The sequence below is a fragment of the Pelodiscus sinensis genome, chromosome 5 (genome assembly GCF_052426305.1).
Source record: "Pelodiscus sinensis isolate ZL-2025 chromosome 5, ASM5242630v1, whole genome shotgun sequence".
Classification (NCBI taxonomy): Eukaryota; Metazoa; Chordata; order Testudines; family Trionychidae; genus Pelodiscus; species Pelodiscus sinensis.
This window is the reverse complement of record NC_143056.1, coordinates 16,343,732-16,367,761: the sequence shown is the minus strand read 5'-3', so window position 1 is coordinate 16,367,761 and position 24,030 is coordinate 16,343,732. Positions and strand designations below refer to the sequence as shown.

Below are 24,030 nucleotides of genomic sequence, written 5' to 3'. Positions count from 1 at the left end.
AGTGCATGCAACCCATTCTTGTTATGATAAATCTCTCTCTCACGTGTCTGAAGTAATGTCTTTACCATTAGCCATTCATCGACCCCCATTCAATGCAGTTTCACACTTGCACAACTGCCCCTTCCTACAGCATTGCTGTAAATGGACTGTGTCCCTCCCTTGGCCTCAAAAAGAGGACGCAGACTTGTGAGGCTTTGTCTACACTTCAAAGTGCAGCCAGGAGAATGTTTTAATGTGGCAGTGTCATCATGGCTCTTGGTAAACCACCTTCATGAGGGGAGCAGCTAACAGTGCTGGAAGCCTGTTTACACTCGGCAGGGGAAGGTGGATTCACACCCCGAGCGAGAAAATTATGGAGCAGTAAAGCAGCTGTGTAGAAAAGCCCTGAATTAGTGTCCAAATCAAAGGTGAAAGTAAGCCAGTGTGCCCCGGCTGGGAGCAGGGCTCTGGATGCTACTGGCACCTGGCCATAGTGCACCCAACCTAGAGCCCTAGTGCTCAAGCATCTGGGCAAGCACAGTCCCCGTCACCCCAGCCAGGCCCAGGGCTCAGGCAAGCACATTCTCTGCTGCCCTGGGAACCCAGTGGCCAGGCAAATGCAGTGGCTGCTCTCCCAGCCCCAAAATACCTCCACAGACCCCTAACCCTCTGCCCTTAGCTCCCCCCTCCCACGCCTCACAACCCCCTGCTTTGACTCATGCACCCCCTCACCCTGAGCCCCCCCACAGCTCCCAACTTCTTGTTCCAACTTCTGAAACCCCACACCCACAGCCCCATCCTGGACTCCTCCCACTCCAACCCACACTTACATTTCATACAGATATTCTCCTATCACAGCCCCTCAAGCCCTCTGCCCTGACCCCTCCAAGCCCTGGTCCACACTAGGGCATTATTTCAAAATAACCCCCCTCTGGGTCAAATTTATAAGTGGAGCTATACTACACTACCAAGCTATACCACACTACCGTTATTTCAAAATCTGTACTATACTATATTATACTATCTATACCCCTGCTTTCATCGGGGAATGATGCTATTTTTGAAATTATTTCGAAACAGCATTAGTATGGATGCTCTGTTTTGAAATACGACTCCCCAGTGCTTCCTGGGGCTCTAAATTGTGGTGGCACATCCACATCCACATCCACCTCTGCAAGGTGTTAGGGTACAAAGATATTAACTAGCTGCAGATGAATTAATGCATGGGCTAGATAAGTCAAGGCCCAGGGGAAAATCCATTAGCCAAAAGAGAAACAAAGAGACTTTTTCATAAAAATGTTTCCATTTTTTGTTTTGATTTTATTCTGTCATGTGTTTCCTTATGGCCCATGAATACTCTGACCATTGGGATGCTGTTTCCAAAACATTCCTTTCTTTAATTACAGTTGTTCCCACTGAAAAATCTAGTACCATTAAACTAGACAGTCTGCAGGGAGATTCTGTGAGGGCAATTATTTGACTTCCTGATTTTAGCTAGAGCAGCCCTGGGGACGATATTTTCGGTTGTAGTCCATGACAGCAGAAAAAAATAATCCATGATCAATTCATAAAAACACAGAAAGCCAAAGATAAAACACTCATTCATTTCCACAAGAAAATAAAATTGTATACCTCGGCTCACAGAATAACTTTTTTTCCATGTAATAGATACAGCTCAAGGTTAATAATAAATATGTGTTAACACTTCAAATGATCTTTTTAAATCCAGATTAAATAAGGCCGTTAATGAAGAGATAATGTTCATGGTAATAGAGCACATCAGGCAACACATGCTTTTGCAGGTGATTAAGTACTGAGGTTTCTGATAACACTGCAAGGCATTTATTGCAAGTATATACTCCTGAGCAATGAATATCATTTCTGTTTATTAATTATACATGATACAATGATGTATGAAACCACAACTTCAAAATAAGTTGTTTGATTTAAAAAAAAAAAGTGGCTTTTCTTTCTTGGTGAGAGAAAGGCTGGGCATCTAGCTAAGGCATTAGACTGGAGCACAAGATTATAGCTGGCTGGGAATTGTAATTTCTGTCCAAGGGAAAAGTCAGCATTTTAAAATGTGCATTCATTCTAAATGGGAAGAAAAACTCATTTTTTCCCCACAGAATGAGAGTTCTGTAAAATTCCAGTTTGGAAATATAGAAGTTCTTTGTTTTTATAATGTCAAAACACAATAATATAAAATAGTACATTGGTTGCCCATATACATGCTATTAAATGATAATGTAAATCTAAATAAGATGTCTCAACATTATCAAAATATAATGAGTCACAAGGATACCTTTCTTTCAAAAAAAAAAAATGTCAGCATTAACACATTCCCAAATTCACAAAACTCCACCTTCCAACTGAAAACGGTCCCATCAAAAAAAACATGAGTCAGCTCTGCCCAGGAGATCTGGGGACAATTTCCAGCTCGGCTCTGCTACAGACTGCCTGTGCAAGCCTGGGCTAATCATTTAATCTCTTTGCATCATAAGTTTATTCCATACAATGGTGATAACAGTATGTACTCCTTCCCACCTTTTGTCCATCTTCTATGTTTAGGTTGTAAGCTTTTTGGAACAGAGAGACTTTTGCTGGGAGGGGGGGAGGGGAAAAGGGAAGTTGTACAGCATGCCCAATACAGCCTCAAGATGGTTAGAGATTTTGTCACAAAGAATTTTACCAAAAAATGCTATTTCACTGAACCTGAAAAGTTCTGCAGAAACACACTGGGTTTGACAAGCTTCCCACAAACTACAGACAGGGGCCTGGCAGCACCCTGTCTGCTAGAAAGGCTTCCATCAGAAACTCTGCTTGGTTTCATGCCAGCTCACCTGGTGGGCTTTTGGGAAACCAGGGCTTCCAAAGTCATTCTGGGGCATCCCTACAATAAAGACTTCCCAGGGACTGAGGACTCCAGATCCCTGATGCAGAGCTGAGAGCCTGAAAGTCCTGAGATAATCTTTCAGAGCTGGCCAATTGGAGCAGTCCTGCCATTAAGGACGGTCAGGGTCAGAGAGTCAAGAGCTAATAGCCCTAGAGAGCCCCACCTCAAATCAAAGCCATTTAAGTCAGCAGACCATGAGGTCTAGGGAGCATTTTCATTTCTCAAATAGGGTGTTTCATTGTTTTTCAAACTAAAATGTAATGGAACATCTATTGAATGGATTTTTTTTAAAATGATTTCATCCTTATAGGAGTGGAAACAATATTTGAAATATCCTATGAACCAGAAATTCAGAGTTTCAGACCCGTTCTCATGGGACCTCCATCTTGTCCAGGGCCTGCCTGAATGCACAATCGATAATATTACGGTGGGAAAGTTGTTTGCTTATGTCATATAAGATGAGTTGTGATTCCACACTGGGGATATGTCTCAGTCCTGATTTTGGAGCTATTTAAAGGGCCTGATTTTGAAAAGCTGTATATAAAATGCACTTATGCTGGCAAGCCTAGATATTGTGTATGTGCACCTAACAGATTAACAAGGTGCCAAACTAGGCACTGGTGTAGGTATTTACCCAGTTGTTAAACACATGTTTCCAAGGTGTTGGTTTTTTTGGGTTTTTTTTGCATAGCTGTCTCTTGGTTTGGTTTATTTTTTTTTTCACCTATTGGGTAACACTGAGTGAGCATGGACTATCACAATCAAGAAGCCAGGCTAAAAGCAGCAAAATGAAAGGTAATGAGACTGGAGAGCGACAGAAAGCACAGGGATTGCAGTCTGAATAGAAGCACAGTGCAGAACACTAAGAGGCAGTGAAAACTGGATGTAATTTTGGATAACGTATTTATACCACCTACACGTTGTTTACGACCCATTAAGCAAGAGACAAACAAGGGACTCACTACAGAATTGCAGGACTGTATAAATACTACCTGGGACCTCATTTGGGAGAGTAGGAGCACATTTAAATCACCACTACATCCAGCCAGTTCAAACATCCACTGTAGCAATGCGAAGGTTCCCATTCTCTTCAATGGGTTTTGGATGAAGCCCAGAGGAGGATGTTGCAACGAGAGGCAGTCAGAGGACAACTAAAATTTCTCAAGATTTCTTCATGTTGAGGTGAAGCAAAATGCAGGACAATGTAGCACTTTAAAGACTAACAAGATGGTTTATTAGATGATGAGCTTTCGTGAGCCAGACCCACTTCCTCAGATCAAATAGTGGACAGATTGCTTAAAGTTGGCTTCTATAGCTTACAATAAAGGACACAGAGTGGATAACATATTTACACCATATTTTGGCACCAACTCTTCATGCAAGGGGTGAAATTCACCCCAGTGTGCATTTTCCTTACCAAACAGATAGTGCAGATTTAAATTTTTTCAGATAAAAAGTTAAAGGACTTGAAGAGTCTCAAACTATTCAGAAATGGTGTTGACTTTGGATCAACACCCAGAGTATATTCATGTCTTTTGCATCTGCAAAACTGGGCTGGATTTCTGGCCATTCCAGTCCCAGCTGAAATACCACTAGCTGCAGTGTCAAAAACCTCTCCTACTAATCCTGATAAATAACAGGCAGTGGCTAAAATACTTACTGGAGCATTTCAGGACTTGGTCTGAGTTTAGTTCTATAACTGGCTAAGAAATGGTAGTGGGAGGAGTCATTTTATCTGACCTGGATCACTCACCCTCAGTCACATTTACCTGGCTATGCAGTTTAGGTTAATTGTGCATGATTGACAGTCTGCAGTCTAGCTGTAATGAATCCGTGCTCTACAAAGAGCAGCTGCATTACTTTTATGGCACACACAGACTCACACCTTTGGGGCATTAAGACTTGATTAGATGGGGGCTCATTTTAAAGAAACAAGCTTCCAACAGCTTGCCTAAATGACATTTCCTTTTACAGGAAGTAACAACAGACCCCTTAGTCTTTAAAGTGCTACATAGTCCTGTATTTTGCTTCAGCTACACCAGACTAACACGGCTACATTTCTATTACTTAGTCCCATTGTGAGCCAGGCAGTAGGTGGCAACATGTCTCACTCAGCCTTGTAGCCTATGAGTGACAAGGGGGGGAGAGGGCAATACTTGAAAGATAATGATTCCACAGGCTAATGCTAGAATGCACTGGTAGAGAATGCAGGAAACAGAACGTTCCGGGAGCAAGTATCAGGTGATTGCAGATTACCCTATAGCTATAGGGTGCGATTCCTGTGTCGTCATAGTGTTACACCAGTGTAACTACACACATTTTCCTCATTTACACCAATGTCTGACTCTCAACACCTGAATCCCTTCGCATGTATACTCTTTTAAAAACAGCCTCAAAGCTTTTTAAAACATTCTTTTTCTGTAGGTCACTTACTAAAGCTAGCCCCTCTTACCCTTCTTCATTCCACTCCACTGTCATGTGAAATCTGCATGTCGCATGTTTACAACCCTAGAGAAAGACTCAAGAGCCTAATGTGCGAAAAATGTACAAGTGCGTGTTTTGTCATTTGATTATTCAACTACATAGGACTTGCCAGAAAATGCTAGGTAATATCTTTTTTGAAGAGCATTCTTAACCTGGATAAAAATACTCAGTTCAGCATTTCACACCTCCAAACAGATGTGCCTCCAGCTACACCTTTATTTTTCATGCCATGGGTTTGAAATGTTGCATTCAAGAGAATGTACTGCCTTCAAATCATGTTTACATGTGTGTCTATGAAATCATTCCCTAGCCGTAACTCCAAAAATACTCTATGGACTGCAATGCCATATATGCATCCAGCAACAAGATGAATAACTTAACCCTAAAAATTATCCACTAGGTTTGGGGGGTGGGTGAGGGTAAAAGAGAACAAACGATCCTGTGAAACTTGTACTAATGTTCTAGACTACAGAATTTGTTTCCTATTTGAATAAATGCAGCTTATGTTGTGCTCAGAAAAGAAGAGTGATGACAACTACCAATAGCTTAAAATACTTGAACTACAGTGGGATGGGGAGGAAAGGGGAAGAGTATAGAAAACAGTAGAACTGGCAGTGCATACAACTCCAAAGCGCACTCTTCTTCTAGTGTGATTTTCTATGCTGCAGTGTTATTTCAATTATTTCTTCCCTGCTCTTCCTCTCTGCAAAGAAAATTGGCAGAAAAAAAGTTGCCTTCAGGATAGAAGAGGGGTATTTTTATCAACCTATGACTAGATTAAAAATCCTCTATCTGAAATTCAGCAGAGGATTGGCCTAAATTAAATCCAATCTCTGTTTAGCTTCCAGGCGGTATTAAAGTATCTTATGAACTAGAATTTTTAATTTCATTTATTATATTTTTATTTTTTGTTTACACTTGCATATGTTACCTCTGAAAATGCAAATGACAAAATGGGGGTATAGAACCGTATTGTACACTTACAATGCCAGGAATTTGTACCTGAAACACATGATCCATTTCTTACCTTGGGGCACAGGGAGATCGGATCCAAGTTTCTTGTTGTGAAGCTATTCCTTCAGCATTCTGCGTTGTTAGCCTGGACACTGATCTTTCATACTTGCAATAGTGCCCTCTCTATAGAGACAATTCATATGGAAAAGCATTTGGAGAACCTGTGCTTGCATTAATTTTTAATGGCATTAATCATCACTGTTTGCACTGCTGCATTGCAGTATAACAGTATATTTCTTTAAATAGGTCATCAGAAATCTGGTTTGTCATAATCTCCATTGCATTATTTTTCTGCTTTTAATGTACTGACATAATCACATTGTGTCACCAGTGCACATATACTGATTTCATTGCATCAGCCCTGTTTGTTTACAGCCCTCTCTTGTCCTCAGCATATTGCAAGGTAGAGGCTGTCAACACCACAGTACAAATACCGAGTAAAAGCAAAAACAGAAAGAGCAGTGATTGTATCCAGCTTGTTACTTTGCTGATTGCACCATGGCTACTTGGCTTTTGGAGGAGGGTTGGTAAGTATTTGTGCCCGTCCCTCTTTTCTTCTATCAGACTCAATATTAGTGGGCACCTACAGAAAACCTCATTGTGACCAGGATATTTTATGTAGCAATTTCTGGCTCATTGGCTCCTCTGGCTGTCTCAGGTTCGTCTCATGTCTGCAAGTACAGGAGCCACAGACATAGCCCCGCATAGCAGTGATTACACAGCACTGGGGACTGGGCAGAAATTTTATATTTCATTTTCATACATCATGTACAACACACTGCAGTGACTCCGGAAAGTCAGCACTAAGCAAATAGAATTGTTCTTTTGTTGTTTAAAAATCCTGTCATGTTTCGGCATATTTGCTGCTACCACTGGGCTCATTTTCAGTATACTTCCCTGATAAAAGCATAAGTCTTTCTCATCAGGATCATACAGGGGAGGCTTGGATAAGTATTTTTAAAATAATTTTGCTTATAACAGTCCTATTTTCTGGATGGGCCCTTTGCTTGTATTTTCTGCATTGAATATGAATATGAGGAACCAGACTCTGATTTTAGTTGTGCCCTCATAAATCCAGGGTGTCTCCGCTGAGATCAAATGGAACAACTCTGGCTTTACAGCAGGTACAGCTGAGATCAGGATACAGCCCCTCATCATGGTTTCTGAATAGCTCCAGCAGCTCCTACTTTTTATTCCTCATCTGGCATTGCTGAGAATTGAGTGGTCCAGAAATGACTAAGAGACAATTCTAAACCAAGTTCTGACAATCATTACTTCCATGGCCTTAAGTCGTTCATCTTTGCGGCCTCAATTACTCCCTCCATAAAAATAGGGGTGATAATAGATCCTTTCCTGCCTTATAGAGCAGCTCAGAGGATTAATCAGTTAATGTTGTACAACACAGGGCCCCAAATTCTGCACTGATTTATGCCTTCTACAAATCATTTGTGGCAGGTTAGGGTGCATGCCTGTACAGAATTCAGCCTATTTTAAAGAGTGTTGCTGATAATTTGCAGTTTATTTCCCTTTATTTTGATTTCCCAGCACCAATCCCCATGCTATGCCTCTGTACATGACTTTATAATTACATTGTCTCTTCAACTCCAAGTGTAACTGCCTGCAGGCGGATTTGAACCTGGGACCCCTGGAGCTTAGCGTGGGAGCCTCCACAACTTGTGATCCCACATGGGTAAGAAGCAGCAGGAGCAGATATAACTTTAGGCAAGAACTTGTTTTCATGCAAAGCCAGCCAGTAATGTGTCATTTGATAATAACTAACCCAGTACTGCCACCTGACTCTTGCACACTTACATCCATAGATCTCAAAGCACTTTACAAAAGGCGGTGAGTTTTACAGATGGGGAAACTGAGGCACAGATGTGCCTTGCTCATGATCCCTCAGCAGGTCCGCAGCAGAGCTGTGAGTAGAATCCAGTCCAGGGCTCCATCAACAAGGCAAAATATATGTTAACTGAGCAAAACAGAGAATCAATGAGACAAATCCTCAGCAGATGTAAGTCAGTCTAGCTCAACTGAAGTCAAATGCCAACCATTACCAGCTGGTGGCCTGGACTGTGTTTTCAATCTGATGCTAGCGACTATTAGATTTCACACAGAAATTTTTTTTAAAAAAGCATTATCTGTGATTATTTTAAAGCTCTTGTCTGTCCAGAGGCACTGGGCACATTTGCACACTTCATTGACATTGGTGAAGCAAAGTCACACGTCCTTAGGGTAATGAAAAATGAGCAAGAGCAAATCTCATTTTGTTTTTGTTGTTGGAAAGGCCTTTCTGGGCAGTGATTTCATTTGACTAGATCAGAGCATATGGCAGCATTACTTAATCCACTTATCAAGGGCTGCATTAATGACTTTTTCCCAGCCCATGCATTCAGTGCCAATATATACGTTGAACAGCTAAAAGGATATTCCAGTAAACAAAATGCTCAAACTAGAGCCTGGGCTGTTATCCTTTTCCCCTTTGCCCTTTGATTCCAAGCCAGGAATAATCTCACATGGTATATGAAAGGAAAGCCATAACAGAGTAGAGAAACAGTAACAGCCACATGGGGACCAGCTGCCACATGGAACACTGGTGTGAAGTTTAATCTGCTCCTAAGTGCACAGTCACTTGGGACTATTTCAGGCCAAAGAAAGGCATTATTCTTTCCCATCAACACGTTCCCTAGGGACCTCAATAGGGACCTATGAGCAAAGTCCCATTAGTTTCCCTATGATAGATTCCAGTTTCAAGAGTGATATGATTTGGGAGAGCTTTTGTGGGGCCAACTGTTATATATAAATGTCAGAATAATTACTACATTAAGGGCCAGATTCCATTACACATAGGGTTTGTCCTCACTGCAAACTTAAGTTGACTGACATTAGGTGGACTTGCAGGCACTGCTGCAATTCAATTGGCTGTTGGTGAGATCACACCGCACTGCTACTGGTGGTGCTTTTTCTCACCAGGAGTACTTGCACAGACGGATGGGGGGCACTGGCACCCCGACCCACGGGCTGAGAGCTGGAGACAAAAATGTGAACTAATAGCAGCTGACACAAATGTCCATTTCACTGCTGGGAGGCTCCCTGTTGTGAAACTGAGCCCCACACTTGGCTGATAGCTTGGGGTGCCAGAAACAGGACCTGAGGGGCTCCAGCTGTCATCCTGGTGCCCAGCTGACAGCTCAGGCTGTCAGGGCCATCGTAGGGGGCCTTCACATGGGGGAACATGGGATGGGGGCAAAGGCACTCCCTCACCCTCAGACTAATCATTGTCTGTGGGTGGGGAACCTTCAAAAATTTCCGAAGTGGCCCCCGGCAAAAAAAATATTGCCCACCCCTGTTCTATAAGCATCTCTCTGGCCCACAATTCAGTCAGAAAGACCGAGAGGATCACTTGCCCTTTGGTGGAAAGATGGTTTGGAAGATGGTGTCTCTATAATAAAAGTTATGACACAGGTAAGACTCATTGCATTTGCATTCTGCCACAGCTTGAGAGAGTGATTCTAGGACTCGGTGTAGAGAGACAACATTTTTTGCCAAATGTTATGAAAAAGTTTGTCACTGATTTTTGTCAAAAAAAATTGAATTTGAACTTTTTTTTCTTACCAGATTTAGTTTAGGTCATGTGGGAGGCAGAGGGAAGTTGGGAACTGAAGCGGTATTGGAGCAGGAAAGAGAATAATCCTCAGGCTCATGTGGAGGCTCAAGGCAGATGTAGGAAAGGGGAACATGGAGAAAATATTCAGATTTATTGTGTAAAGAGCATGGCTGTTAATGGCACTCAATATTATCTCTTAGAAAGATGGCATTTTTCAGCGTGCCAACAAAAAGCTGATCCTCCGAAGGATGTGAAGTCTCAAAAGGGTTAAAGTGAGTTCTCTGACATGATCTTTGTAATGATCTTGCTCATCATTGAGATTAATCATAGTAGTATTAGGGTAGAGCCGAGCATAGAGGCCCCAAACAAGGTCAGGACCCATTGTTCTCGGTGCTGTATAAATACACACAGTTAGAGACAGTCCCTGTGCAAGGAATTTGTGAACTAACTAGAGTAGGCAAGACAATATGAGAGAAAGGAATGATCATGGAAAGATTTAATACATGGACGACAGAAAAATATCCCCTGCTCACTAAAGTAAAAAGTAAGAGAGAAAGATCTAGATCTGTGTCTATTCAAGGGCTTACTTGTGAATAAGCAGCATAGAATATCAGGAACTATCCCCATTGCTGGAGGAATTTGGAAATAAATGTGACCATTGCACTTTGCCAATTATCTTTAGTTTGAGGCTCAAGAGTCAAGACTAGCCTTAGACCTAAGAACACGCAGGATTTGTTAAATTGCCTGTAGATGTGCTCTTTGTTATACTGAAGTGCCTGGATGCAGCATCTGGGAAAGATTAAAAGCACATCAGGCAGCTGTTTGAGGTCTGCATGTTATGAACTCAGCTCTGGCAGCCATGTATGTGAGCAGAGCGGGAGAATGAACTGTGAAGCACTTGGTAGGGTTGTGCAGTGGCGTTAAAAGACTCTCAGGGTTTCTGCATGAGAAAATTGTGTGGAGGCTACATGCGCAGCTATGCATTAGGTGGGGTCATTATGCCACTGTGATTTATTGGGCTGTTACACTTCTCTAATTGCTTGATTACATTGGCGTATTCTACAGATACCTCTTGGGGCTTTCAGTGAGAATATTGTGCTTTCTTGAACATTTCACTCTCTAATGCTTTTTTTAATTTTTAATAAAATACTTCTTGTAAACTGTTGAGACTAAAGAGTTGCCTCTATCCTTGATGAAGCATCTCCAGGTGCCGCATAAACACACTGAAGGGGATAGACATGGAGAAACCTCTGCAACCTGCTCAGATACAAATGGTTCCATTACTCTATGTCCAAATAGCATGGTGCTTCACATGGGAGAGGGGTGTCCATTAGCCACAGTCCTTCACACAATTCATTGGGCATATGAACTGGGCCCCCAGAAGGCATCCCAGCCTACACTATACTAAACACATGGCTGGACATGGTTATTCAGTGCACCATGACCTATCAGGATGAAATTTGAGGGAAATGGGATGTGGTTTGCACAAAACAGAGTGAGTGCATATGTCTACAATCCTGGCAGTGAACAAGCTGCTCTTGCAGAAAGGAGCCTATAAATCACCCTGCAATCAACTCACCCTATGGCATTCTCCCCTGCAAAGGAAGGATTTCTTATATACTGATCGTACCTCACTCCATATTGACGTACGTGCCATTGTATGCTCCAGCCTTTGCTCTGTAACCAGCTACTATGTACTACTAAGCCTGGGAGAACTGGCTACACTAGCTTTATTCTACACCACCCGCTTCCAGCCACTCACTAGCATAAGAGGCATGTTAGGTGCAAGTCAGGTCATGAACTGAGTACCTTCCACTCCGGCTGTTCCCACTAAACTAACTTAGAGCGGCCCTTTACCCCTTCTCCTTGGATTTGGCACCAAGCACAGTTGGACCTACCCAAAGGACCTGGTCCAATCTTCCCCAGGTGTACTACAGCACACCAGCCCTGTTGGGTGCCATTGTTATAGACCAAATTATCCAGATTAAAAAAAATATGAGGCAATGGCTGCAGTAAAGATGAAGCTGAGAAACCTCCCTCACTATCAATTTACGTCCTTTAGACTGACACTTGCCAGTGGGAGGGTGAACCTGAAATCAGTGAAGATGATTAACAATGACAGTTCTTCTATTCCCAACCCCTGCCCCATCCCAGAACAATCTGAGTGACTCCCTCCATGCCTGAAATACGTATCACGGGGATAGTATATTGACTTAGGCCCAGATCCTGCAAACACTTACACACGAGCAGATCTAGGCACCTGCATGATCCCATTGAGACACCCCAAAGGTGTATTTGTGGAATAGGGTCTTTCATTAGAGGAAAAGGAGCCAAACTAACAGGGCACACACGTGGCCTTTTACTTCTCACTAGTCCCCTTTTTATTTCCCCTCTGTATATTTCTGGGCCCAAATCCCGCTAGAACTGATCCTTCCCAAAGATCTGGGGGCCATTGGAGCTGGCGTTTTGGTTTGGGCCAGTCCCTCACTTTTGTGGTATGTTTTGTCCCTCGGTCCAAGATATTAGTTTGATGTAGAGGGGAGGAACAGACCCAGGAAAAGCGGCGAGGAGTTCAGTTAGTCTATAAGGTGCCACAGGACTCCTCGCCACTTTTGCGGATTCAGACTAACACAGCTACCCCTCTGATACCAGACCCAGGAAATTAATTCAAGCAAAACAACTAGAAATGGAACCAAATCTTCACCTAGAATTTGAGCTCTGCTTGAACCCAAACATCTTCTGAGATTTGAAAAAGCAGGGTGAATGTTGGTGACCTTTCCCAAATCTCTTAATGTATCTTCTCTGGGTTATAGCCAGGCCGTGCAGCAGTTGTAAGGATGTAAAATCCCAGTTAATCAGTTAACTGGTTAAATGTTAGGTCTACCTAGCACTTAACCAGTCAACTGACAAGTGGAATCCTGAGCTAGGGACCGCTCCTGCCTGTCTAGAGCAGCCCCCAGAACATGGGTCTCCTGCCTTCAGCCCCAGGCTGGGGCTGGCTCCTGGCTCCCAGTCCCTGCCAGAGCAGCCCCCCTGTGGGGCTAGAGAAGATTCCAGCCCACAGCAACTGGGGGGCTGCACCAGTCCTCCCCGCTCTCCCCCCGCCCTCATTACCAGTTAACCAGAACCAGTAAGCATTAGGGTTGGTCCTACTTTGGGCAGGGGGCTGGACTCGATGACCTCCTGAGGTCTCTTCCAGCCCTGGGATTCTTTGATTACCCGTTTAGGGTGATGCTTACTGCGTATTCACTTAACCTTTAACATCCCTAGTACCAACCACAAGGGGGAGTCTCTGACAGAACTCCCACCTCAGGCAAAACCAGCATGTACTGTAAGTCTTTCCAGAAAGCCTCATCGCCTAGGATTTTCCATCCAAGTCATCCACATGCCTTTCTGATAAACATCTGCAATTGGGATCATTATCTACAGAGCCCATCATGGGAACAGACACACTGTACAAGTGCACATTCAGCCCATCCTCCCTCCCCCGCAGATCAGGAATAAGAGATCTACCATGCTTCCAGGGGGAAGTGCTAGCAGCTGAGCCGCTGGGCATCGTAGACAGAAGGAGGGTGAGACTTGCCCGGGGTGTGGTGAAGACCAAAATGATACTGGGGTTCCAAAGGAACCAGATAAGTTCATGGAGGATAGGTCCATCAATGGCTATTAGCCACGCTTATCAGGGCTGTAACCCCATCCCCGGACTGTCCCTAAACCCCAAGTGACAGAAGCTGGGACTGGATGACAGGGGAATTGCTCAAAATTGCTCTGTTCTGTTCATTCTCTGTGGAGCAGCTGGCATTGGCCACTGTCAGAAGACAGGATACTGAGCTAGCTGGACCATTGGTCTGACCCAGTATGGCTGTTCTTATGTAGGGTACTAGCAACCTCAATACAACGATGCTGCTTTTCTCTGAGCCCCTGGACACCAGTGCCCCCTCTGGCTCCATAGACAGCTGTGGCTCCCTTTGCCCCTGCACAAAAAGGCCACCTCTGGGTGCTAAGACCCAGAAGAGCAGAGAGTGACTAGTTCTGAAGGAGAGAGCTGCACCTCAGCCCTCGCTCACAAGCTTCTGCTCCAGCACATATTTGGCAGCTCAGCTGTTTCAACCCCATTTCACCCATATATACCAGAGCATCTTTGGCCCCATCCCAGGCTGCCTTCCATTTCTCTCCTCAGGCCCCAGCACATCCCTCCTTCCTAGCTGTTCCAGACCTTCTCATCAGTGCTCCCTGTAAGCGGAGTGCTTGTGCAGCTACTCAGGAGAAATCCAAATACTGCCCAGCTGATTAGCAGAGCACCCACAGAGAGAATGTGTGTTTATAGTGGTAGTGCACTGTCACACATGCTTTGGTGCACAGCACAAAATTTATTCCACACATAGATGGGGGAAAAATCCACACATGACTGGAAAAGGTTAAAAGGAACAGTGGTCCTTATCCCTCTGTGGCAGAATATCGTTCTGGCTACTCCAGTCCCCAATGGCCTCCCCTTCTAGAAACATCTTAGAGTGTCCCCTATGCCAATGGAAGGACAAAAGGGAGGAGGGAGATTGGTGTTTAGGAAGAACTGGAGCAGTGACAGAGAGGAACGGCAGGGTAAGGAGAACAGGTGGGAACAGTGTGGCAAAGGATTTAGAAGTAAGAACAGCTGGAAAGACGCAGGGAGAGGACAGATTGGGATGCTGTGCTGGTGAGTCACAGATCTTTCTGCTACAGAATAGGCTCTTCTGTCCAACCCAAAATCTCAGCCTGGCTGGCTCTCTAGCATCTCCCCATGGAGTCATTAGCTGACGCTAGCACAGAGAAAATAGGCATAAGAGGCATGGAGAAGTGAGGGAAACTGGGAGATCCTACGGTTGTAAAATGTCCAGTATGTTCTGTTTTTCTCGGAAGGAAGGCTGCTTGGGACATTCTTCCCCTGCCGTGCTTGGCGGGGATGGGGGAAGCGGTGAGTGTGGGGATTTAAAGTCACAGTGACTTTTTCTTTTGTGTTTTTTTTCTTTTTTGCTCAACAACTGTGGGCCCCCGGTGGGGGTTTTTTGTTTTGTTTTGGGCTCAGCCAAATTTTTTCCTGCCATGTTCGGTATTTTTTGTGAAAGTAACTGGCAACCCTAGGAGATCCACAAGGACAGAGAACGGGAAATAAGGAAAATAGGATTGATGGAGAAAGATAAAAAGTGAGTGAGGAAATAGAGCTCTCGTCTACACTAGTCTACAAATGCCTGCTCTCCATACAGACTCTGTGCCTAGAAATCTCCTTTCATTCTCACCCCGTTACAGGAGACCTGTGTAAATGACATAGGTCTTCCAAATGATCTGGAGAGACAGCGACAGTCAACTAATAAGCATGTTCTCCTCTACAAATATTGGCTATGGATTATTCTCCAGAAAGACTCTGAATCATGCAAAGAATACAACGGGATGACCTTTTATTTCAGCAAAGTTTAAAAATGTGAATTACTCCACAGGGGAAACCTATGAGCTGGACTCAGGGCAATGCCTACCTGGGAAACATTTATATGACTAGCGTATTACATTAGTGCAAGAACGAAGAACACTTTGCTCTGCAAGGAGACGGTGCACCAGACAGTAACGTCCAGTTTGATAAATCTACAACGAGACAGTAACTCCCTTCATAGAATTACCTGGGTCAAAGCGATAGAACATTGGCTGTGACTGGGCAGGGCATGTGTTGCTTGTAGGCCATTAATCAGAGATCCATGGTTGGTAGGGCAACCGTAATAATGATACTTTTAAAATGGGCTGTAATTGTAAGTGTGGGTAATAAATTAAACACAGTCATGGACACCCAGGCCGCCATTGGGGGTGGGGGAAAAGGTGGCACTGCCCCTGGGCCCAGTGATTCAAAAGGGCCCAGAGCTCTGGACCACTGTTGCTGCTACTGGGGCAGCAGCCAGGACCCCTGGCCCTTTACATTGCTGCCACAGCCCCAAGCAGCGTGCTTTGGACAGCACTGAGGGCTGACTGGAGTATGTGTGGTGCATTCCGGGTGGCACTGAGGGATGCCCGGGGGAGGCTACCCTCAGCCCTGCCCCTTCGGGAGATGCAGAGTCCTCCTCAGCCTTGTCCAGGGGCCCAACAAGTCTGTCGACCCCACTGCTGACACCACCTCTTGCCACTATTGCATCACTCTATAAAATCATGAGTAGTGTGGAGAGGGTGATTAAAGAAAAGTTATTTACTTGTTCCCATAATAGAAGAATAAGAGGACACCAAATGGAATGAATGGGTAGAAGGTTTAAAACTAATAAAAGAAAGTTCTTCACACAGCGCACAGTCAACCTGTGGAACTCCTTGCCAGAGGAGGCTGTGAAGGCTAGGACTATAACGGAGTTTAAAAGAGAGCTAGATAAATTCATGGAGGTTAGGTCCATAAAAGGCTATTAGCCAGGGGGTAAGGAATAGTGCCTCTGGCCTCTGTTTGTCAAAGGCTAGAGATGGATGGCAGGAGACAAATCGCTTGATCATTGTCTTTGGTCGTCTCCCGCCCGGGGGTACTTTGCAGTCGACACTGTCGGCAGACAGGATTCTGGGCTAGATGGACCTTTGGTGACCCAGTATGGACATTCTTATGTTCACTATGGTGCTGAAAGACTTATGCAGTTCTTCCACCAATAAGATTATGCTAAAATATCAGACTCCCGCGCCCTCCCATCTCACCAACTGCAGACTGTTACTATTCCACAATGAACTGTGCACCCCAAATAGCCTTCCAGTTAATATACACCCAGCCCATTTCTATTTCACTTGCAAAATCTTCCAGTGCCATCTTTGCTTGGGGAAGCATCCTAGCTCCAAAGATCTAAGACCACTCAGTATTTTCTCTGCAGATTCAACAACCACCCCCCCACACTGAAATGCACTGGGAGTTGGGAACCGGACTCCTCTGGGTTCTTTTACAAATCCCAGTTTAACTCTTTGGAGAACAGAAGCATGTTAGTTTTAAGCACACTTCCCTTGTACAGCACCACGCATGTTTGCGGACCATATCACGGGTATTACAATACAACAATGGAAGTGCTGAACACTTTTTCCACACGTGACAGAAAACGCAGCAGTACCCTGTCAGATGAGAAAGAATTCCCTTTTGTGAACAGGGGCACATAGGGGAAACAGCACCACATTAGTCCTCTTGCATTAATTTAGATGGAATACAGGACCCCCATTGTTAAAGATGTTGACAGAACCCTGTCACTGCCCAACACTACACAATGTTAAAAAAGATTCAGGGTTTGATATACACACATCCCAGCCTGTTCGGTACCAGGGAGAAAACACCATTAAACATCTTTTTAATCATGTATTCAAAATGCAGAAAATGAAGCAGTTAAAAACAGGAAAACCAGTTAAAGCATTTGACCTGTGAAGTATTAAATAAGGCTTTCACTTTCACAAAATTTCTTGTTCCCTTTCTCGAACTGGAGGGAGGTGGGATGGGTACCCCCTAAAAACACATACACCTCCATTTGACAGTCTTAGTTCAAATAAAGCTTGTAATAATTGTCCGTTTTGGGGAAAAGAGAAAAAGTTAATTGAGCTGGGCTAGAATCCTTGTTGTAACCATACACAAAGGGAGGGGAAAGAACAGCAAAGACAAAAAAAAATGCAACTTCTGTCTCTGCTCCTAACTCTCACTTGCAACTTCACTGCTGGAAACACACAGGAACAGCACATGGTTTGATCAGCCACGCTTGTAACAGGATCAGACTGGGTGGGTCATTACTTTTATCTGCCTCTCTGGCGCAAGTTTACAGCACTGTTGCTAAATACGTCATCTTGGCTGTCTATGCCAGACTCTTAGTACACAGAAGAGAAAGTGAGAGAGATAAGAAAGCAAAGAAAGAAGACAGGGAAGGAAACAGTCACATGGAAGTTGTCCGGATGGGGGGGAGGGGCGGGTCACATCCCAAGTGGTGTTTGGGAGTTAGCTAGACCCAGTGGAGGTGGTGATGTCATTGGGCTCTCCCTCTAGAGCCTGGCCTGCGTAGGACATCTTCCAGGTATAGTATGAAGGAGGTTGAAGGTCCCAGGAAAAGGTGGGAGTGATGGTCATATAAGGACCATCCTTTTTCCTTCTTTCAGTCAGCCAGTGGGAGGAAAACTGGCTATTGCTACAAAGTCTTTTTCCCCCACAGAGGGACCCCCAAAAGGGAGGGATGAATAGAATAGTCCATCCCCTCTTTATTTTGTCCATCATTTAGGCCTAATTTTCAGCACACCAATTTGACTCACTGATTTGTGGTCTCACGCTGTTCATGTTTACCAGGCGTGATTTTAAGCACTGCTTGAATTGCATAAGTAGGCTTTTCTGTTTGGACTAATTCATTTCCCCCTATTTTGCACCTTTTACCATCAATATTTATTATTATAGGTTACTGTGACATTTTATGAACTTGCACTCACTTTTCACAGTGCAGCTCCCTGTTAGGGTGAATCTGTAGGCCTGATTATCATGCAAGTGCTACTGAGAAGGGGACACTGTTCTGAACGAAATAATTATAGCCATATAGACCTTGTTCTGCATTCACACCCAAAACGTGGTGCTAACCCTTTGCTCATGCTGTAGTGGGGGAAGGTTTGACTGTCCAGAGAACAAGAATTCAGCCTGTGGGATACTTTTGGCAGTCTCACAGAGTACAAGCTCTGTGCCTATACTGCAAAGCAATAGGGCTTGACTCCTGAATCCCAGCTTGACTCAATCTCAGACTGCCCACCCCTCTAGGTCCTAAGACCCTAAGTCCGAATCCTAGGTTAGGGTAATTTGGGTGTAGACAGAAGAAGGGTTATGCTTGAGCCTGCTCTTGAATCCTGGGCTTACTCTGCAGTGTAGAGAAAGATCTCTGGTGCATTCTGCCTATGCAAGAAGCCAAGACATGATCCCATTCACTTCTGTGTATGTAGATATTCATGCTGTAATTGTGGGCTGCTCTGGGCTCCTTCAGCTTGGCTTGCCCTCAGTGACTTCAGCATGTCAGTGGCTCTTTGGGCTCAACTCCCTCTTAATGAGGGGCAAAGAAGGTAGTGGTGGCACCCAACGTTTCCCTATAAGCTGCATGGCAGCTCAGGCCCACAGCTGCTTAATCAGCCCCATTCAGTCCGGGGCTCTGAGTACAGAGCTGCCTGACTGGGCTAGGCCGATTAAGCAGCTGCAGGGCTGTGCTGCTGCACCACTTAGAAGGAACCTTGATGGCACCTCCCAAACATCACCTATTAATGGCACTGAAATGCACCATCACTTAATCAGGCAAATCTGTGCTCCTCCCTTTCTTAGGACATGTGCACAAGAGAAGGTTTTACCACTAAAGCCTGTCTATGCAGTTTTTACACTGGTTTAACTATTTTGACTCAGGGTGAGGTTTTTATTTTTTTTTTTAAAACAAATAGGTCTACGTCTAGATTGCATCCCTTTTCCGTAAAAGGGATGCAAATTAGACGTATCGCAATTGCTAATGAAGTGGGGATTTAAATCTCCCTCGCTTCATTAGCATAAAAATGGCTGCCGCTTTCTTTTGGCACAGAGCTTTGCAGGAAAAAAGCACCAGTCTAGACGCAGATCTTTCAGAAAATAAAGCCTTTTCCAAAAGATCCCTTATCCCTCTTAAAATAAGGGATCTTTCAGAAAAAGCTTTATTTTCCGAAAGATCTGCGTCTAGACTGGCGTTTTTTTTCCAGCAAAGCTCCGTGCCGAAAAAAAGCGGCAGCCATTTTTATGCTAATGAAGTGGGGGAGATTTAAATCCCCGCTTCATTAGCAATTGCGATATGTCTAATTTGCATCCTTTTTACGGAAAAGGGATGCAATCTAGATGTAGCCATAGTGCAAAGTCAGTAAAACCTGTATAGCATTGATATGGTTATAGTTGTAAAAAAGGTGCCTCACACCAATATAGCTTATTCACTTTCCCATAAGGCACCTTGATCTACTATATATGACAGTCTGTCCTGGTGTCCACCCATCCGAGAGTCTGTTCCTGCTAAACAGTAAGACAGTGCTCCCCAACATGGTGCCCACGGGCGCCATGGCACTCATCGGGACATTTGTGTGTGCCCGCCAAGTGCTCAGGGCCGGCCCCGCCCTGGGCGCGTGGTGCTGTGTGGGGCTCTCTGCACATCCACGGCACCGGCCCCAAGTGCACCGCATGGGGAGTGCCGGCATGCAGCTCTGGGGGGCGGCAGTCCTGGGCATGCAGCAAATTGGCTGCTCCAGCCTCGCGGCTATGGGGGCTGCCAGCCCCGGGCATGCAGCGAATGGGCAGCGCCGGCCCTGGGCTTGCAGCGAATGAGCGGCCCCACCTCTAGCCATGAAGCGCATGGGGAGCACTGGCCCAGGCATGTGGCAAATGGGCAGCCCCAGCCACGTGAGTGGCCCCGCCCCCAGGCACCCAGCAGCACCAAATGGTTGGGGACCACTGCAGTAAGAGCTCCGAGCACCAAAGTTGGTATGTAGCTCCCTCTTTTCATAACTTAAAGCAAGGTCAGGGCTGGTTGTGCCAGGACAATGGGATGTGCATGTAATGTGATTGTTTCTCATCAGGCAGAAAGGAATGGTTGCGATAGCAGGGAGACTGACCACATTGGGGCAGCAAGCACGCGCATCGCTGACCCCCTAATAGCCCTAGCCAGCCCCAGGGAGCATCCACCCACTGGGTGGCCATGCAGGCAGTCCCCATATTCCCAGACCAGCCCCAGGGAGCAGCCACCCACTCGGTGGCATAGCTGCCACTGCCCCACGCCAGGCCAGGCCAACCTGGGGAGCAGCTGCCACCTGCCCCCATCCCCTGCCCTGACTCCTGCTTTCCCGCACACCTAAGATCCCTACCCTGAAGGACCCAAGTAACACCAGGTAAGTCTTGTAGTATTAACAGAACCACATCCACACTACAAAGGGTTGTACCAATTTAACTATACCAGTATAACTGAAAAAACAACAAATGGCACTTTACAGACTAACGAAACAGGTAGATGGTATCATGAGCTTTCACGGGCACAGCCCACTTCTTCAGATGACCGGGGTGTTGGCTATCTAGGCTATTCCCCACTCTGGTACAATGAATGCAGAAGTGGGGGCCTGCAAAACCACACCAAAATCTGAGCTCTACAGGCTTTGGTACAAAAACTTCCCCCCAAAAATATCCTAGTACTCGGATTTGGGGGAATATCCGCTGCCACCATCAAGTGCTTTTAAACCCCACAAGGGGTGGACACTTGAAACCAACTCCAGGGGTACTCCAAGCTCATTTCCCCAAAAGAGCTTTAAAAAAAGAGAAAATACAGCTGCAGTGGGTGGTACCGGTCCCCTAGTTAGAGGCATGCAGATATCTACAGACATCCAACTCTCCAGTCATCTGAAGAAGTGGGCTGTGCCCACGAAAGCTCATGATACCAGCTACATGTTTTGTTAGTCTATAAAGTGCTACCAGATCATTTGTTGTTTTTTCAGTTTACCTGTTCAGACTAAGTCGGCTACCCCCTGAAGCTTCTATACCAGTATAGTTAAAGTAGTACAATTGCATGTATAATCAAGGCTTTAATCTTCATCCTCCTTATATAGGTACAATCCCCTGTATGGATACATTCTGGTAAAACAATGCTGTCCTCATGTTAGCTTATACCACTTGTGAAAGAGTTTAAGTTAAACATACTTTCCCATGCAGACAATGCCTCCTGTGAGGAATGAAATAGTTAATCATCATCACTGGGCATTTTAGGGCGGTGGGGAGAAGGTTCATACCTCTGCAAACTCTTTGTAGACTCATTTCTTCTTTGGTTACATTGGGTTCACATTTCTGAGAGTTTCTAAGCAGCTACTGCATCTAGAGACTTACTCTCTCTTCCTCCTCCCACACACACACACACCACACTAACACCAATGAAATCTGACATTCTGAAGAACACCACAATATCTTCAGGGAGTTTCTAGTTGTGGGGACACAGACCAGCTGCTTCCCAGTACTACTCATTCCACGCAGGCTCACAACACCCATTAATGTCAATGGGAATTTGGCACCCATCTACAGACAGATCTCCTCTAACAGCAAAAGAGACCAGAATGCAAGTTTAATTTGTCAGCTGCAGATTCCTTCCGTCATCTCAGCATCATATTCCACACCCCAGCTGAAGTCACCATGATCAGGGGGAAGGGAGAAAGGGGCAGGGCAGAGTGTGGTGCTTCTTTGATCTCCAGTCAGCATAATGGAGATTACCAGTGGAATGTAGAGCTTCTTTGAGGTGGCTCTAGATTATGCGGAGTACAGGGTGGCGTAGCATCAGCCCCAGGAGCAGCAAGTTGCAGATGGCTCTGGTGTGGCCCTGCACCCCGAGCTTATGACAGCTGAGGAGTCAGCCCAATAGCTCTGGATCTAACACACTGGAAAATACATACTGTATTCACAAACAAAAAGAATGTAAATTGTTTTTCTGAGAGGGAAGCAAAACACCACGTTATTACACTCCTGCTGCAAATACACAGTTGCACAGAGTATCAATTCGTTCAGCACCGTGCATTTCATACCGTCTTGCCCTGAGGCAGTTCTCCTGCTCATTTGATCGCATGTCGCCTGAGCTTGCTCGCAGTGGGTGAAGAGGGAAAGGGACTGCAGCCTATATCTTCTCCAAAGGTTACACCTGCCACACAAAAAGGCCTGCTGAAAATGCAGTTGCAGCAAGAGGTTACTTCGCCACCTCTGATTTCCTCACTGCAACCTGACAGGCAACAGAGCCATTATGGAGGGGAAGGAGGTCACTTCTGCTAATACAAGGATCACTTCCCCAAGTACTATAAACCAAGAGTCAATGGCATTAAAATGCAGCTGCAAATCACCCCCTTTGACAAAACCCTCTGTATAAAGCTATTGAACCCCAGAAAGCTCCTGGACACAGACTAGACCAGCAACACCCCGGCTGTGTCTAGACAGGCAAGTTTTTCCGCAAAATCATCTGCTTTTGCGGAAAAAAACTTGCCAGCTGTCTACACTGGCCGCTTAAATTTCCGGAAAAGCACTGACGATCTCATGTAAGATTGTCAGTGCTTTTCCGGAAATACTATGCTGCTCCCATTCAGGCAAAAGTCTTTTCCCGAAAGTCTTTTGTGCAAAAGGACCAGCGTAGACAGCACAGTACTGTTTTCCACAAAAAAGCCCCAATCACGAAAATGGCGATCGGGGTTTTTTTGTGGAAAACCGCGTCTAGATTTGCCACGGACGCTTTTCCGCAAAAAGCGCTTTTGCGGAAAAGCATCCTGCCAATCTAGACATGCTTTTCTGAAAATGCTTTTAACGGAAAAGTTTTCCGTTAAAAGCATTTTCAGAAAATCATGCCAGGGTAGACGTACCCCCCAGTAAAACATACTATCATATGACAAAACTCGAGACATAAATGCCGTTCAGAATTAACCCCTCCCAATAGGACACACCATGGAGCCTTTGAACAGAAAACCACTTCTGGACCCAGAGTCCATGCCCCCTTCGTGCTGCTCCTGTCTTAAAGGGGACCTACCTCATTATCAGGGACCCCCTGTTGAGAGGGGTGAGGATGGAGATCTTGTGGGTGATGAGGAACAGTGGCTGAGGGCTAGCTATGCTCAGCTGGTAGATGGTCCCTGGGTAGCTGCTGGGCAGTTGACATGGGTTAGAACACACCCCAGGGCTGCTCTAACTTGTACCGGGGCAAGGCAGAGAATCATGGAGCCATAACCAGCTCCCTGATGCACTCAGCACAGCAGAAACCCTGGCCTCCCACACCACCACAGAAAGTTCTTCCTTTCTGAGGCACAATCCCACACTCCCTGCTGAGGCCTACAGTTTGGATCTGAAACAACAGCTGTGGCTGAGCATAGAACAGTATCTGTGCTGTCCCAGATCAGCATGACTCAGAGCGCCTGCCTTCCTGCACAGTGTCATCAAATGGTGGCCCGGGGACTCAGATAAGTGGGTGAGAGATTTAGAGAGAGGAAGTGACTCAAAGTTTCAGATAAATGAGTACAAGAGATAAACACCCACATGTTCAGAGCCGAGGGGAAGACTCACAGG

At 45.2% G+C, this 24,030-nt stretch overlaps 1 long non-coding RNA gene across 4 annotated transcripts in view; it reads right to left on the bottom strand.

The window, feature by feature from the left end:
• LOC149524294 (uncharacterized) overlaps positions 1-24,030 on the bottom strand; it is a 136,465-nt gene that overhangs the window by 79,927 nt on the left and 32,508 nt on the right. For 3 of the 4 annotated variants that reach the window (XR_016349584.1, XR_016349583.1, XR_016349585.1), the window contains exon 4: positions 22,515-22,627. The exons of the other annotated variant lie outside the window; for it this stretch is intronic. This is a non-coding gene — a long non-coding RNA (uncharacterized LOC149524294). The remainder of the gene's footprint in view (positions 1-22,514; positions 22,628-24,030) is intronic. 4 annotated transcript variants of the gene reach the window in all.